The 16,900-nt window shown below is 35.9% G+C and overlaps 1 protein-coding gene across 5 annotated transcripts in view; it reads left to right on the top strand.

Annotated features, from left to right (window-relative positions):
* Positions 1 to 16,900, top strand: part of JMJD1C (jumonji domain containing 1C) — a 321,108-nt gene that overhangs the window by 211,729 nt on the left and 92,479 nt on the right. Inside the window, exon 1 of one of the 5 annotated variants that reach the window (XM_010589158.3) lies at positions 13,126 to 14,681. The exons of the other annotated variants lie outside the window; for them this stretch is intronic. The gene's annotated coding sequence lies outside the window, so the exon portion shown is untranslated. Of the gene's footprint in view, positions 1 to 13,125; positions 14,682 to 16,900 lie in introns of those variants that run through there. 5 annotated transcript variants of the gene reach the window in all.

The raw sequence follows: 16,900 nt of genomic DNA, 5'->3' as shown, positions 1-16,900 counted from the left end.
TGAAGTACTTCCTGATGAACATCAAAGAGTACAGCCTTCGGTATGGATTACACCTCACTATAAAGAAAACAAAAATCCTCACAATTAGACCAATAAGAAACATCATGATAAACAGAGAAAAGATTGGGGTTGTCAAGGATTTCATTTTGCTTGAATCCATAGTCAACGCCCATGGAAGCAGCAGCCAAGAAATCAAAGGACGTATTGCGTTGGGTAAATCGGCTACAAAAGACCTCTTTAAAGTGTTAAATAGCACAGATGTCACTTTGAAGACTAAGGGGCACCTGACCCAAGCCATGATATTTTCGATTGCCTCATATGCATGTGAAAGCTGAACGATGAATAAGGAAGGGGAAGAATTGATACCTTTGAATTAACAGTATTAGCAAAGAATATCGACTATACCGTGGACTGCCAGAAGAAGGAACAAATCTATCCTGGAAGAAGCCAGAATGCTTTTTGGAAATGAGGATGGTGAGACTTTGTCTTACATACTTTGGACATCTTATCAGGAGGGACCAGTACGTGGAGAAGGACATCATGCTCGGTAAGGTAGGCGGTCAGTGAAAAAAGAGGAAGAACCTCGATGAGATGGATTGACACAGTGGCTGCAACAGTGGACTCAAACATAGCAATGATTGTGAGGATGGAGCAGGACTGGGCAGTGTTTCGTTCTTTTGTACATAGGGTCACTGTGAGTTGCAAGCAACTCGAAGGTGCGTAATAACTATTCTTGAGGAGTAAGTAACCCTGGCCACAGGTCTCACTCACCAAAGACTTGCTGAGCATCCATGCTTTTCACCTTTGATTCTTAAGACAGAGAACACATGGGCCATAATGGGTGTCACCAGTGAGTGGCCATTTTAGGAGTGACATAGCTATCAATCTGAAAGTGACATGATCTGAGCTTTATGAATGGTTATGGTTGACCAGGTATTTCCATCCATTTTGTATCTATTATCTTTTATTCTGTGTTTAAAGCAACACAGATCGCTTGTGGCCTATACTTAATACATCTTTTGAGTTTCATCCATTCCATTTGTTCTTATTCTCTAGAGCTGAATTGAATATTATCCAAAAATACAGCAAATGCACATATGCAGCTGTTTACTATGTCAAATATTGCCTACCCATAAAGAAAATTCTTCTATATCAGTGATTTTAGCCTCTGATACCTTCTTTTGATAACGTTAAAAACTCTTGCTCTCCTTAAATATGATTTAAAATTTAAAAACAAATATCTTTCAAACTATGATGGTTAAGATTGTGTGTCAGGTAGGCTGGGTCATGATTCTCAGTGTTCATATGTGGTCAGTGCCATGGTTGAATCTGCTGTGAGTAGTCAGTTGAAAGGGAGTTTCCTTGGGGAGGTGTGGCCTGCATCCGAATATAAGCAGACATTCTGGCTTTTTTGCTCACTCTGGATCCTGTGGCTGTCTCCTGTTATCTGACCTCTGGTTCTTGGGATTTGAGCTATCAGCTTATCTGCCGATTTTGGCATTCATCGATCTTCACAGCCTGTGAGCAAAAGCCCTGCCCTCCAACCTGCCAATTTTGGGTTCACCAGCCCCTGTAGCTCCGTGAGTCAAGAGAAGCCTCTATTCTGATCCACGGACTTGGGAGGTTTCAGCCTCTACAATTGCGTGAGCTGTTCCCTAGATATAAATCTCTCTCTATATATATTTACATGCTTTACTGGTTTTGGTTCTCTAGAGAACCCAGCCTAAGGCACAAAACCACTGACAGTTTTGAAAGTGTTGCCTCAACCCTCATATCTCCTCTGCATGAATGCTTTCTTCCTGAGAAATTACTACTTTATAAGATAGCCCATCCCATTACTAGGTAGCTGAAATTGTAATAAAGCTTTTCCTAACATCGAATCGAAATCTATCTGTATCTTCCATATATTGGCCCTAGTTTATTTTCTAGGAGCTGTTTCTTGAATCTTTTGGATCATGGACTCATTCAAGAACTTAATCTTTTTTCCAGAAAAAGAAAAAACAAACTCAGATTGAGATTCTGTGGTTTAAAGCAAAATATATATCACTTTTTTTCAATACCTTAAAGTATATTTGGACCTTAGGCTAAATATTCCCAGTTCTTTTAACCACTCTTAACATGACTTGATTATAGATAGAACATCACTATCCAAATCACCTGTTTTTGATTATGTTCTAATTATATGTCTGTCTGAATGCAATGCATTTTCATTCAGAGTAATCTCAGTGTATTGGAACTGTTACTTTACACATTTGGAACACTATATAACAGCAGCTTTAACATTTATACCAACAGCACATTTTTGCCTCATACTGAGTTTTTGGTTCGCTTCATCTTTGCATCATCCACCATCTCTGGGACAATACTTAACACATTACAGATGTTTCAGTATTTGTTGAATGAATAAAACTTCCTAATCTGTTTAATGTGTCTGTGTGTTTAAAGCAACACAGGTTGCTTGTTGTCTATACTTAACACATCTTTTGAGTTTCATGCATCCCATTTGTTTTTCTTATTCTCTAGAGGGGAATTGAGTATTACCCAAAAATACAACAAATGCATCAAAACTGTCAAGCAGGTTTTACTACATATTGTACAAGCATGTGTGGGGGGTGTGGGGGTAAGTGGGGTTGGGGCGTGTGCGTATGGTATGTTGCACCGTAAGTAAATAGTAGCATTTTTGGAACCTAAACAGGAGATTTAATGTTTACTCCTGTTACATTTCCTTACACAAGAGCAGTTAGTTCCATTGTTATCTAGATAGATGCCAGGCAAATTAAAATACTGATAATTTTTACTTTCCTGTGTATAATAACCTAGCACACTGGCTAGCACCTTATGGTACTTAATAAGATGTTAGCTAACTTAATGAATAATGAATGGGCATGGACTTAAACTTAAGCATGTACATCAAGAGCTTAGTTTACTACTAGTGAGAGAATTTTGTTTCCTGTTTGAAAGTTAGTAGCTCAAAATATATTTTCCTTATAACTTCACATACACTTTCTGGATCTCAAGATAGGACCCCTAACCTTAGTTTAAAAAAAAAATTTTTTTTGCTGCAACTGTTACTATAGAATGGAAAAGGCTATGGCATGATTTTTGAGCGTCAACTCTGTGGGCCAAAGCTTGAGCCAATTCATTCTAGCTCATGTGACCTGAAAACTTTATTGCTGCTTCACAGGCAATTTAAATCAGCCTTGAAGTCTTTTGTTAAATGATTAACTACATATCTGGCTCTTCATGAGTTCCCTTGAGGAACTTCCTCTTTGTTCTCTTACTGTGAGTGGTAAGTAAGAAGCCTCAATGGTTGGAATCCTTATTTTTTTTAAGTATTAAGAGGAAACAACTTTGGAGGTTATACTGTTTGGTATTTGGTGCGTGTTCTAGCTTTCCATGTAATCTGGGGAAGCAGCATTGCCACTTTCAAAGCCTGTTGCTTCAGCTGCCTGATGTTTTAGGAAGCCAGAGGATCCTTAAATAGGTCTTTGCATAATACCAAAGAGCTTACCTCTTCTAGCCCTGGGTTATTCGATTTTGGTAACCTGGTATATGAAATTGGGTCGAGTTTAAAGGGCCTCAGTATAGTTCAAACAGCCCCACACTGAGATTGGGCAGCTTTCCAATATAAGCTATTGGCAAGCTATTTAAAGATCCTGTGCTTCCTGACAAAGTAGGAGGATGAGAGAGCAAAGTGGCAAGGAACTCACATCTTACAGGAGAATGTCTTAAGTCCTGGACTGGACACTCTGCTCTGAGATATACTCAGTCTAGGCAAGTATTCTTGACCAGGATTCATGGTCCCCAGAAGCAGTGGTTTCCAAGGCTGACTAAACATCTGAATTACCTTAGAAAGCTTTTTTTAAAATTAAGGATTCCTGGGCCCCACCCTGAGTTTTTAAACCAATAGATCCAGAATGTAAGGCTTAGGAATCTATATTCTTAGAATGTTCTCCCGGTGATCTTGAAATTGTGGTGCAAGATAAGTGTTTGCATGTTTCTGGGGAGCTATAACTTTAACCAGATTCTCAAAAGGATCTTTGACCCCACACAGGTTAAGAATACTTGCTCTAAGCCACTGGTTCTCAAACTTTACAGTATCAGAGTTACCCAACCCACTAACCCACTGCCCCAAGGACATGTTAAAACAGATTGCTGGGAATGACTGTCAGAATCTCTGATTCAGTGTATTGGGGGTGAAGCCTGAGATTTTTAATAAGTTTTTTGATGTTGCCATTGCTGCTGGCTGGGAGTGAGTAGAGGGAACCATTTCGAGAACCATTGCACTGTAGGCCTTGGCTAACATCACTCTACATTCAGCGTCAAGCTCTGAAAGCAAAGTATCCTTTTCAGAATTCTTCACTGATTAATGACAATAATAAGCATAATAAAACATAATAAAAGTCAGTGTACTTCACCACTGTCAGAGAATGGTAAAGAAAATTCCTTTCTTCCGGGCAAAGGAAAGTACGAGAGCATTTTAAGTTGACCCTATTGACAGCCTGTTTCATACACAGTTGCTTCTCTTTGTAGCATTTTGCGTTTTTTTTTTTCCCCATGAGAATAGAAAAATGCTTATTTCTATGACTAAATTATTTGATTTTTAAAATTTTCAAATTATGTGACTTTTTAAGTATGCCCATGTTCTCCAGAACCAAGTAGGATACAGCACAAAGTTAAAATGTAAAGTATAAAAAAAAAAAAAAAGTTTGGCCTAAATGTGAGCGGAAGGAGGAAAGATGATCCTGGGGATTCCTGAAATGAAGAAGGCTGATCGTATTTTAAAAAGCTCAGAAAGTAGGTGGTCAAATGGTCAGTGCAGAGAAACATTCAGATCCCTAAGGAAAAAGCAACTGGTTCGACAGCTATAAAACACTACTAGATCCACAGAACTCCTAAAGAAGTTTGTTTGCCCAGACTGCTTACCTGCTGTCTGAAACTTTGAACGAAACTAGAACCCTGGAAGGAATCTTTATTATCCATGAAGACTCTAATTGTGAAACTTTTCGTTCTCTACACAGATAAACTTAAGGAAGGCTTCTGGGCATCATTAATGGGCCTCGGCTTTTTCCTGTTTCGTTTAGCCCTGGGACATTGGTTGCCTCATCCCTTTATAGGGAGATGTCCTCAGTGAAAAAGGAGTTGGCCTGAATTAAAGTGTAGAGCAGAAATTTTCAAGCGATATCATTAATACCACAAGCAAGTAAAATTCTGCTGAAGAGCATTCAAAAACGGTTGCAGCAGTACATCTACAGGGAAGTGCCAGAAATTCAAGCTGGATTTACAGGAGGATATGGAACAAGGGATATCATTGCTGATGTCAGGTGGATCTTGGCTGAAAACAGAGAACACCAGAAAGATGTTTGTTTACCTGTGTTTTATTGATTACGCAAAGGCATTCGACTGTATGATTCATAACAAATTATGGATAACATTGCAGAGAATGGGAATTCCAGAATATGTAATTATGCTCACGTGGAACCTGTATAGACTAAGAGGCAGTGTTTGAACAGGACAAGGGGATACCGCGTGGTTTAAAATCAGGAAAGGTGTGCGTCAGGGTTGTATCCTTCCACTATGCTTTGTCTGTATGCTGAGCAGGTAATGTGAGAAGCTGGACTATAAGAAGAAGAATGTGGTATCAGGATTGGAGAGAGACTCATTAACAAAATTGATTGCTGAAATCAGAGAGGACTTGAAGGACTTATTGATGAAGATTAGTATGGATTACACCTCAACGTAAAGAAAACAAAAATCCTCACAATTGGAGCAATATGAAGCATGATAAACAGAGAAAAGATTGAAGTTGTCAAGGATTTCATTTTACTTGGATCCACAGTCAAGGCTCCTGGAAGCAGCAGCCAAGAAGTCAAAGGACTTATTGTATTGGGCAAATCTGCAAAAGACCTCTTTGTAGTGTTAAAAAGCAAAGATACCACTTTGAGGACTAAGGTGTGCCTTACCCAAGCCATGGTATTTTCTATTGCCTCATATACATACGAAAGCTGGATAATAAATAAAGAAGACTGAAGAAGAATTGATACCATTGAGTTGTGGTGTTGGTAAAGAATACTGAATATACATACCATGGACTGCCAGAAGAATGAACAAATCTGCCTTGGAAGAAATACAACTAGAATACTCCTTGGAAGCAAAGATAGCAAGACTTTATCTCACTTACTTTGGACTTGTTATCAGGAGGGACCAGTCCATAGAGAAGGACATTATGCTTAGTAGAGGATCAATGAAACAAAAAAAAGTAAAAAAGACCCTCAATGAGGTGGATTGACACAGTGGCTGCAACAAGGGGCTCAAACATAGTAACACTTGTGAGAAAAGTGCAGGACTGGGCGATGTTTCCTTCTTTTGTACATAGGGTCACTGTGAGTCAGAACCAACTGGATGGCACCTAATGACATTGTAGCAACAGAACTTTCTGCGGACTAATATTAAAAAGGAGTGTCTTTATTAAAGGAAGTGTATCAGAGTTTTATTGGTGGCTATCAACCTGAGAAGAGATTTGGGGTATTTGTTTTCTCTGTACTGGTTTGCGTATAACTGTTAGTTGTCCCGCAACATATTAAAAGAAGGGAAGAAAAGTTAGTTTTAAGTGAAACGTAATTTGTAATTGAAATATTTAAGTGCCAACGTCTTTAATTATGTGAAGGAGCTCTAGCTGCCATTGTAGTTTTGTTGTTGTTTTACTTTCTATTGCAGTACTTTGATAGTCACAGTTGTCAAAATATTGGCATAAATTATCAATAAGAGATAAATGATTGAAACTTTGATAACTTCGGTGTTACCTTCCAAACCAAAAACGTGTTGCCATTGAGTCGATTCCTACTCATAGTTACCCTATAGGACAGAGTAGAACTGCCCCATACAGTTTCCAAGGAGCGCCTGTTGGATTTGAACTGCCAACCTTTTGGTTAGCAGACGTAGCTCTTGACTACTGTGCCACCAGGGTTTCCTCATTTAAAATCTCAACACTAATTAGTGTAGGAGATCATTGCCACCTGAAATACATATATTTTAGAATTACCAAAATTATTATGCTGTCATACCGTTAATTTAATAGAAATTGTAAATCCCTTTTGTTAGTTGAAAAATTCACTTCGAGATTGTTGCTGACATCAGAATTTTTTTTTTTTTTTTTTTTTACAAACAAGGAGGTAATGAGGAAATAATTGTAGAGCCTGTTGACTTGTGCATTTCCACGTTTACCAGATGGAAATGAATGAAACCAGTAAATAAATAGATAGCCTATTCAAGTTTCAAAGAATACAATGAAATGATTAGGAAAAATCAGAAATATATTTTTAAGTTAGATTTAGCCCAAGAAAAGCCATGTAACCAGTCATGTGCAGACGTAAGGGTGCATGCCCTACTCTTTAAAATGGTATGCTTGACTGGACTCAAGCCACCTCCTGTAAGAGTTTATTTTAGCTTAACTTCAAATTTCTTTTGTGATTTTATGATTATTACCATTTTAACACATTTTGTATTTATGATTGGCTTGATTTAATTGTGTAATACTTCTTATCCCCACAAAATTATATTTGCTTTTTTCATAAGAAAGGATTTGTAGATCACAGAGATCCTATGCCACAGAAGCTTACCAAGTAATTTTATTTCTCTCAAGCAGAATACCCTATTTAGTTAACTTACAATCTGTTTTGAAATGGGAAGTGTTACTTTTAATTTTGCCACCTTGTATGAATAATAAATGAATGTTCAGGAGTACTTCTTTTCATTTCCTTTATTTATGCACAAGTAGCTGTTTATGAAAAGTTTAACTTAATCTTGCTTTTAAACATTAATTGGCTTGAAGAAGACAGTCATAGAATCTTAGAATTGGAAGACCTTTAATATTTTAAAGTATCCCGTTAAAATCCAGAAATGGGATCCTTCAGAGGCAGCCTTGACAAGGAAGTTTTCATCCAGATATTTCTTAAATGCTTCTAGTTATAGTAAGCCTACTTCTTCATGAAGAAGTCTGCTTCGGTTTTGAAGAGCTTAACTACTAGAAATGTGTTCCTTCTTCATGCTGAGTTAGAAATTGGCCTGCCCATAAATTTTTCTTTTAAGATTCTTCCCTCCCAAAGTTACCTAACCTTTTAAGTAGTTGTACACAGTTACTGTTTGTCCATCTCCCCCCTCTCTCTCTCTCAGCAAGACATTCTCCTTTCCTTCAGCTGATCCTTATAATCTATGATTTTTATGTTTCTTTAACACATCTGTTTATTTTTATAACTGTGCCTCTTATAGTGCCCCACATTGAACAAGCTCTTCAGAGATTGGGTAACCAGTCCAAAATCTACGGAGAGTATTACCTCCCTTGATCTGGGCACTTTGTGTTTATTAATAAAGGTTAGATTTTTATTTGCCTTTTTTTTTTGGTGGGGGGGATACATAATGTGTTGGCTTAGCGTCTTCAAAACTTTGAGGATTTTTTCACATGAATTTCTAGGAATCTGGGTCTCCCATATATTCATTTTACACATTTTTTAAACCAAAATGTAAGACAGTCTTTTCGTTATTAAGTTTTGGGTTTAATCCTTGTTGCAGTTTTTCTCCATTATTTTAAAATCCTAATTTTGATTCTTTTATTTTTGAATCATTGTCATTTTGAAATCTGAAAATAAATCCAGCTTTCAAGTGATAAAGAGTGTGTAAGACCAAAGATGGAGGGATAGCATATCACAGGTTAATAACAGCACCATTAATTGGCTCTCTTTAACCAGCTGCAGATACATTAGAACTATCATCCAGCCTATATTTCATTGACTTATCTATTGCAGGCTGTCTTGAGAAAAGTTCTGTTATAATCGGGTTTCCTATGTGTATCTTAGTTTCAAGTATTATTAGTCTAATAACCTTCTTTTCTTTAATTAAAGACAATTACTCTCAACAAATGTATTTTGCTCTGAGTAATAATTACTGTTTTTTCTTTTTATTTCCATTATCTGTTTATCTCATCTGATAGTTCATTTTGGAATTTTGCTGAAGTTCATGTTTACAAGCATATAGTTACTAAATAGCTCTCCTTTGTAAATACAGTGAAACCTGTGAGAGCTGGAATTCAGCGAGACTGCCTTGTTTTTCCTGGTCTTGCAAGTTTTCCGCCTTTGACAGGGTGCAGTCTTACCACTTCTCTTTTGCTTTCTATTAGTGAAATTATTTGAGTTTTCCTTCTCTGACAGGTTTCTGCCTTACACAGGTTGCAGCGTTCACATAATTTGTTGTATTAATAAGTGCCTATGTCTCACATACCGCAACGATGGTAAGGATGGCACAGTATCAGGCAGCGTTTCCTTCTGTTGTACACAGTATGGCTGTGAGTCGGAAGCGACTCGATGGCGCCTGACAACAACACCTCTAATCTCTTGGTAATGGCATGTTTTTTTTTTTTTCAAAGACCAATAATGGCTATAAGCTTATATACCGATTTTGAATTCTAAAATGTAATTGATTTGGACCTATCTAAACTTGAATTGTTTGTTATGGTAAAAGCATGAAGATGTTCATTTTGTTATTTGTAATAGTACAAAATTGAAAGCAACCTAAACATCTAGTATTAAGAGAATGAATAATAAAGCTCAATGCTTATTTACTGGACTATGTGTATATTAGGTGGCTATTTAAATTAATAGCAATGAAGACTGTAACAATGTGAAAAAAATATTAAGTAAAACGAGCAACTTGAAAATTGTACTGTATGGTAGAACTTTGATAACAAATACGCTTATGAAAAAAGGCTGGAAGTGCAATAAAATGGTTAACTGGCTGAGTTTGGAATAAGACTGTTATGGGATCCTTTTCATCTGTTTCTTTTGTTATCCAAATTCCCTCTAATGTAATTATGTGAATTATTAAGGAAACTAATTTTTATTTCTTAAAATGGATCCTTTACCTGTTAGGATTTAGGTCATTTTAAGTAATTTCTAGTTTACATTTTCCATATTAAACATATTTTTTCTTGTCAAAAATAACAGTAACAAATAGGAATTAAATAAGTTTTACTTCCAGCTGTTACTATTTTATCACTTTCCCCAAACAATGTCCTTTTTATATTTCTGAGCAAAGCTTTAAAATCCTTTTATGTAATATAATTCTTTGGGCATTACTATGACACAGAAGTTACATGTTTTATTGTGTTACAGAGTATGAACTGCTCCATAGGGTTTTCTTGGCTGTAATCTTTACAGAAGTAGTTTGCTTAGCCTTTCTTCCACCATGGCACTGAGTGGGTTTGACCCGTCAGCCTTTCGGTTAGTAGATGAGTACAAACCATTTATGCCACCCAGTGACCTTGTATATTTTTATAGATTTATAGGGCAATATCTACCACCCATCTGTGGTGGTTTGCGTGTTGCTGTGAGCTAGAGGCTATGCCACCGGTATTTTGAGACTAGCAGGATCATCCATGGTTGACAGGTTTTAATGGCACTTCCAGATTAACACAGAGTAGGAAGAAAGGCCTGGCGATCTACTTACAAAAGTTAGCCAGTGAAAATCTTATGGGTCACAATAAAATACTGTCTGATATAGCGCTGGCGTATAAGCCCCCCAGATTGGAAGGCACAGCACAACAGCAGCAACAGTGGCCTGAAATATACCAATGATAGTTAAGATGACACAGAACCAGGCAGCATTTAGCTCTGTAGTATGTAAGGGCACCATACGTCAGAGCCATCTTGACTATAACTAACGATATAGCTTATTGAGGAATATATTCTTGAAGCTGCGCACTTTGTATGAGGCACTATCGAGTTAAAATGTTTTAGCCACTAACTAAGCTGTAATCTTTACAGAAGCGGACTGTTGGGTTTGAACCGTAGACTTTTTGGTTAGCAGCCAAGTGTTTTAACCATTGTGCCACCAGGGCTCCATTATTTATTAATAACGCTAGGTCATCGAACATAAGAGTTTTTTGATTTTTTTTTTTCCTTCAGTCTGTGCACTCAGAGAATCCACTGGTTTAAGCTTTCTTACCTATAAGGATGATGTATTTATTCCTTTCATGGCCGAGATAAATGGAATTTTAAAAAATACCTGTTTAACTCTAAATTGTTACATATAAGGTTCTTATATTATTGAGAGGAAGATATTTTCTACCGATAGCCACACAGTGTTGCCTTCCTTTTAGCCTCTGTTTACTTTCCCACCTTTGTTGATTTTTTTCAGTTTGTAACTTAGAAACCAGCTAAAAAGGAAGGAAATCAGAGATGTGTATTTCTGGGCAGTAACTGGAGTAGTTTCCTCTTCCCCTAGCCTGGTTTAGCTGCCAGGAAAGGTCTTTTAAACTACCACAAAACCCCTCCTCCCCGCCAAAAAAAAAAAAAAAAGGGAAGAAAGAAAAATTAACAGTAATTCTTCATCTTCCTTCCTCAATCCATTAAAGCAAGTATAAACCATGGAACCATCAATTTTGGGGGGACAAAATGCTACTGTCCTCAAACTGGTGCTTTTGTAAGAACCAGAGAGAATGAAGATAAGGAGACTTGGTGGAAAAACTGAACAATTTATGCTTGTTTCCAAGTGTACTATCACTTCACTATTTTTGTTTGAGTTGAAAATTTACTAGATTACCAGGCCAAACTCATTTTCAGGTATTTATAAAAATATGTGTTAAAGTGCAACTTAAACAGTATTTCAACTACCTCATTACACCCTTTTTCACTCTTCTTTACATCAGGAATTGACTGTATGCATTTTTTTATAATAGTGGAGAAGCATCTGGTTTTACTTCAACCATGATGTAGTCTGAAGTACAGTCCTTTTTTAAAATAAATGCCTTTTTTTTTTCCAGTATTGATGTTAATTAGAATGCTTTTATAAAAATTAATGCATCTTATATTCTAGGAATATATGAGTATTATAGCAGTTTTTTTTTTTTTTTTTGGATAGCAGTTAGATTCTTGGGTAAGTATAGTACTCTGTGCTATTTGATTTTATATACCCGAGGAACAAAAACACCTGTTTTTAAATTTACTTCATATATAGTCAAATCTGAGTTTATGTAAGATTGTAAGATGAATCATATAAAATATTCATCCCATTCTTCAATATACAATGAATTGTGGAATATACTATGAAATGTATTTAAAATTTATAAAACCCTGTATCAGTCATTTGAGTTTGAATCGACTCAGCTGGACAGCGAACAACATATATCCAGTTGGTTGCCTGGTAGTTTATATGACATTGTAAATTCTTTTATTTTCATATATATTTTCTTTTTCATATCTAAATGATTAATTATTAGGCTAGGTTTCATAATTTAATATTCACTTGACAGCAGTATAAAAAATACTTTGTTTTAAAGTTATATTTTAGCATCATCCACGTTCTAAAACTATGTTTTACTAACATCCTTAGAATAATCAGTATTATTCATCTCTTTATCTTAAAACAAAAAAAGTTGATTGATTTTTATTATTGCAAGTCTATAATATACTAAATTGAAAATATCTTTTCAAATGGCTAGCCTGATGTTTTCTGTGAAATAAAAGTGGTAGATCTAGAATAAAGGGAAAGGGTGTTGGCTGGTAGCTCAAAATTTCTCTTTTGCCATGATTTGATAAGTTGTTCGGGTATGTGATATAAAAATAATCAGTGTGAGTTTTGAGATTGAAGGTGATTGAGATAATCTGGGAACAGATTTATAATAAAAGACCGTTTATATACATCAGTAAAATAGGTGAAATACTTTCTTGCAGTTACAGGTATATTTTCAAAGTTTTCATTGCATGGTATTTTAAATTTTAATATAGAAGCATGTTTGACTAAAGTATATGGCCAACATTCCTTTTCTAAATCAGAAGCTAGCATATTTCACTGAATGCTGGGAAGGTTAAAATCTGTACTGACAAATTAGTAGATCTCACCTGATGTTTTAGCATACAGTCACATGAGATTCAGAGTTTTCATATCTGTTCTTTGATTTGAGTGGCTGAAGTTAGCTTTATATCATCATGTAAGCTTCTACTGTAAAATGAGAGATTACTGCTAGAGCCTCACCGTCCAGTAGAAATAAAATGCGAGCCACATGTGCGATTTAAAATTTTTAGTACTTGCATTAAATTTTTAAGAACAGATAAGATTAATTTTAATACATTTATTTACTAACCCAGTATATCCAAAATATTATTTTAATGTGTAATCAGTATAAAAATATTAGCAGTATCTTAGTTTTTCCACATACTTGATGTGTATTTTACACATAAAGCACACATCTCAATTCAGACTATCCTAATTTTCAGCCATACGTGTGGCGAAACCAAAAAACCAAACTCGTTGCCAGTGAGTCGATTCCAACTCAGAGACCATATAGGACAGAGTAGAACTGCCCCATAGGCTTTCCAAGGAGCAGCTGGTCCGATCCCTTAACTACTGTGCCACCAAGTCTCCCATGTGCGGCTAGTGGCTACCATATTGGATAGCACAACTCTAGATAGAAGTGAAGAGCATGTATTGGGTATCAAATTTGAAAAATATTTTATGCTTTTAAATTATAGGCCTTTGTGGACTGTCTAAATTGTTTTTATTAAAGTTGAAAATATTTCAGGAGTATTCTCTTTAACCTGCCAAAATAAATACCAGTTTGTTTATCTTTTGAATAAAATGCCTCTGAAATTGGTGGTTATGTCATTTGGTTTTAGTTAGACCAAAAATGTTTTTTTTTAGATTTTTATATCTGTATATTTTAAGGTAAAATGATTAAACTAAAAATAAATTCTTTGCATGAAAACACCCTGAGAGTATTTCTGATGATTTGAAGTTTTGCTTTATTTTTGCCCAGTTGAGAGATATTTACATATTATTTGTTTTCTGCAGTTTTTCACTTTGGTAAATCTGGAAAGCAAAACTTTATTTCCATTTGCTTTATGAAAGAGACAGTAAACTTGAGCTCTCAGTCTCGCCACTAGTCTGCCTTTGTCCGTAGTTAAAATTATGAGCCAGTCTCTATGGCCGCAGCCAAATGAGTAATCGCTAGTAATGTGACTCGTGCTGGAAGTGACTCCATCAGCACCTGTGACGGGGGATTAGTTACAGTTTACAGAGCACCGCCTCTTCCCTTCTCTCAGTGTGCCTTAAGCCAAGTACTCCGTTCTCATTTGGGTGTCTGCACTCTTGGAAGCTACTGCAGTGTGTTTCCACGCAGACAGAGTACAGTGGGAAAGGTTTTCCGTAGCTGATGGATGGCTGTTCTCTCTATTTGGAGTATCTTACTGGTTATGTAAGCGACCTCGGGAGAAATTATCCTGACCCAGATCGGAGGATGCAGTAGTGCTTCAGCTGCAGGATTTCGTGGTCGTTAACACCACAGTGCTGATGACAAAGAGCAAGTTGTAATCCTCATCACTGCCAGGCTGAGCCAGAGCAGACAGAAAATCGTCATTTGCTCGTTGGAGACTTGTTAGGTTACAGCCTCTGCTTCATTCTGTGGTCTTGGCTTTTCTTCCTATACAATGACGCCGCCGCAAGTGAGCTCAGAAATGCTGCTTGGTTTGAGAGCCATTTGCCCGTGATTTTTGAAGACTGAAGAAGTATTTACGCTAGATTAAAAAAAATACTGTTCAAGAACAAAATGAAAATGTCAGTTATACTTCTTGACCTTTAAATCCGTGTCGTGGATTTCTGAGATTTAAAGAAATTTTAAAATTCTCAGGAACAAAGTACGGTTTGTATTTTTCTGCTTCCTTTTTCTTTTGTCTTAATTTACATTTGGTTTTGCTTCTCTGCCTTAGGAATTAAGGCCACTGCCTTTTATAGATCTAGCCTCAGTGTTCTTAGTTTTAAGAATTTTTAACTATCTTATTTGTTTAGGAAGAGGTTTATCGTGTGATAATTTCATAATGCTGTAAAAGATTAATTTAAGAGCTAGAATTTAATTAAAGTATCATGGCTGAGAAGTGTTTAAAATTTGGGTTTTCAGAATATATTTCCAGAGAAGGGGGGGGTGTATTTGCTTTGGAGGCTTTTTGTGTGGTGTATTCCCTTCCCCACCCCCCAACTTGTTTTCTAACAGCATACTGTTTCTCAATAGACCTGCTTGGGTGGGAATTTGGACTTTGTTCTTTCAAGTCACTCCAGCCCTTTTGCTTTTTTTAGGTAGACTAATAAACCTTGACTTCTAAAATGTTGCTTAGATTGTTTTCTGCTTCATTATTTTCCTTTAGTCAGAATTTTATCAGCATTTTTTAAGTTAATGAGCCTGATTTCTACTTGGAAAAAGAATTGTTAAATGTTAACCGGAGATGGTTAGAAACTTAAGTGCAGACATAAACTCTTTGAATTTCCTGTTAAATGGTGAGCTTTAACATGGTTTGTTTGAGCAGCTGAGCTGTGTTTGAGAGCTATAGCTGATTTATTTTAAAAATGTTTTTCGGGGAGGGCTCATCTGTTCGCCTCTTCCTCATGTGAATGGAATGTAGTACAGCATGGAGCCCCAAACAGGATACAGTTGTTCTAAGCATTTTTCCTATAGCTTGGTAGGCCCTACTAAAAATGTAGGCTCTCAACTAAGTATTTATTTTGGCTTCAAACATTTTTAAAATACAGGTAATACTGACAAAAGATCTTAACTCTCAACTATTAACAAAATTGAAAGTGTGTTTTGTTTCAACTATGAATATTTGTTTTAAATTGTAATTTTCATTTGGAAATTCAAAGGCTGCCTTCAGCATTTGAATAATAGTCTTTTTGTGATTAGGGCCATATTCTACTCTAACTTTTCATCAGATGGCAGCTCATTGCTTCCCCTTAGGCTGTGGAAGTTCCTCATAGAATGGTATATCTTTAGAGACTTGAATTACTAAGTTATGCATGAGTTCTAGTTTCTTTACATTCCAGTGCACCTAGACCTGTGAAATATTTACTACAGATTCATCATAAAAGTTACAGGAACCATTTGCTTTTACTTAAATATGTGTATTTTTAAGTTTTAAGCTAATGTCTTTTTGAGATGTGTTTGACTTGGGTATAAATTAACAGTGTTGATTTGCCACTTTAAAGAAAAATCAGGATGTAATTTAACTATATCATTTTATATGTTGCTTATCTTTAATTTCCCATAAAGTAGGATCAGTCACACGTTTTCACAATCGTTCCTTTAGTACATGTTGAAACATTTCTTTAACAAGTACTGGAAAGGTATATATCCACTCTTGGTGGGAACATATTTGTAGTTTAAATAGAATCTGTAAGTTGTGGCCTTTATATTTGCTATTGAAGAAGCATAATATACTTTGATCTACATTTGTTGATGATTATAAGTGCTTAAGTATCAGAAGTAGATCAGCATTTTTAAATATTAAAATCTGATCATTGTAAACTAGTCTCTTTTTTGGCACCTAAATTCTACCAATGACTTCCAACCAGTTATCTTAAAACTTGAGAAATTCTTTTATTTGAACATAGAAACTAAAATTTTCCTTATTAGCTCAGTGTAATTTAAATTATTTTTAAGTTGACCTGTTGGTATTTATCCTTAGAACTCTGACTTAACCATAAAAAGCAGAGCTCAGAGAGAGTCTCTTCAGAAGAATGCTTTTCATATTATAAAATAACTGGGTCTCATAGGAAATGCAAACCACCTGTATTATTTGCGTAAGAAAGAAGCACTCAAGACTAGAGAGGTTCACTTCTTTTTCAAATCCACTTAATTGAATTGCATCTTTAGCACCAGATAATATCTTTTGTGGACCTTTTTGTTAACCTTGAGAAGTTGACCTGACCAGCAAGGTACTGTTTGAAAAGAAATAGAGCATTTGATAAAGTTCAGTGATTAAAAGCCCTCTTGAGAAGGTGCCAGTGTTTTCTAGTTGACTACAAATATAATATGAAAAGGATTATTTTTCCTAACACAGATCAGCTGAATCATACTTTTTTCATG

This window comes from Loxodonta africana, chromosome 16 (assembly GCF_030014295.1).
Source record: "Loxodonta africana isolate mLoxAfr1 chromosome 16, mLoxAfr1.hap2, whole genome shotgun sequence".
Taxonomy (NCBI): Eukaryota; Metazoa; Chordata; class Mammalia; order Proboscidea; family Elephantidae; genus Loxodonta; species Loxodonta africana.
The sequence above is the reverse complement of the archived record's forward strand: the minus strand, read 5'-3'. Positions and strand labels throughout refer to the sequence as shown.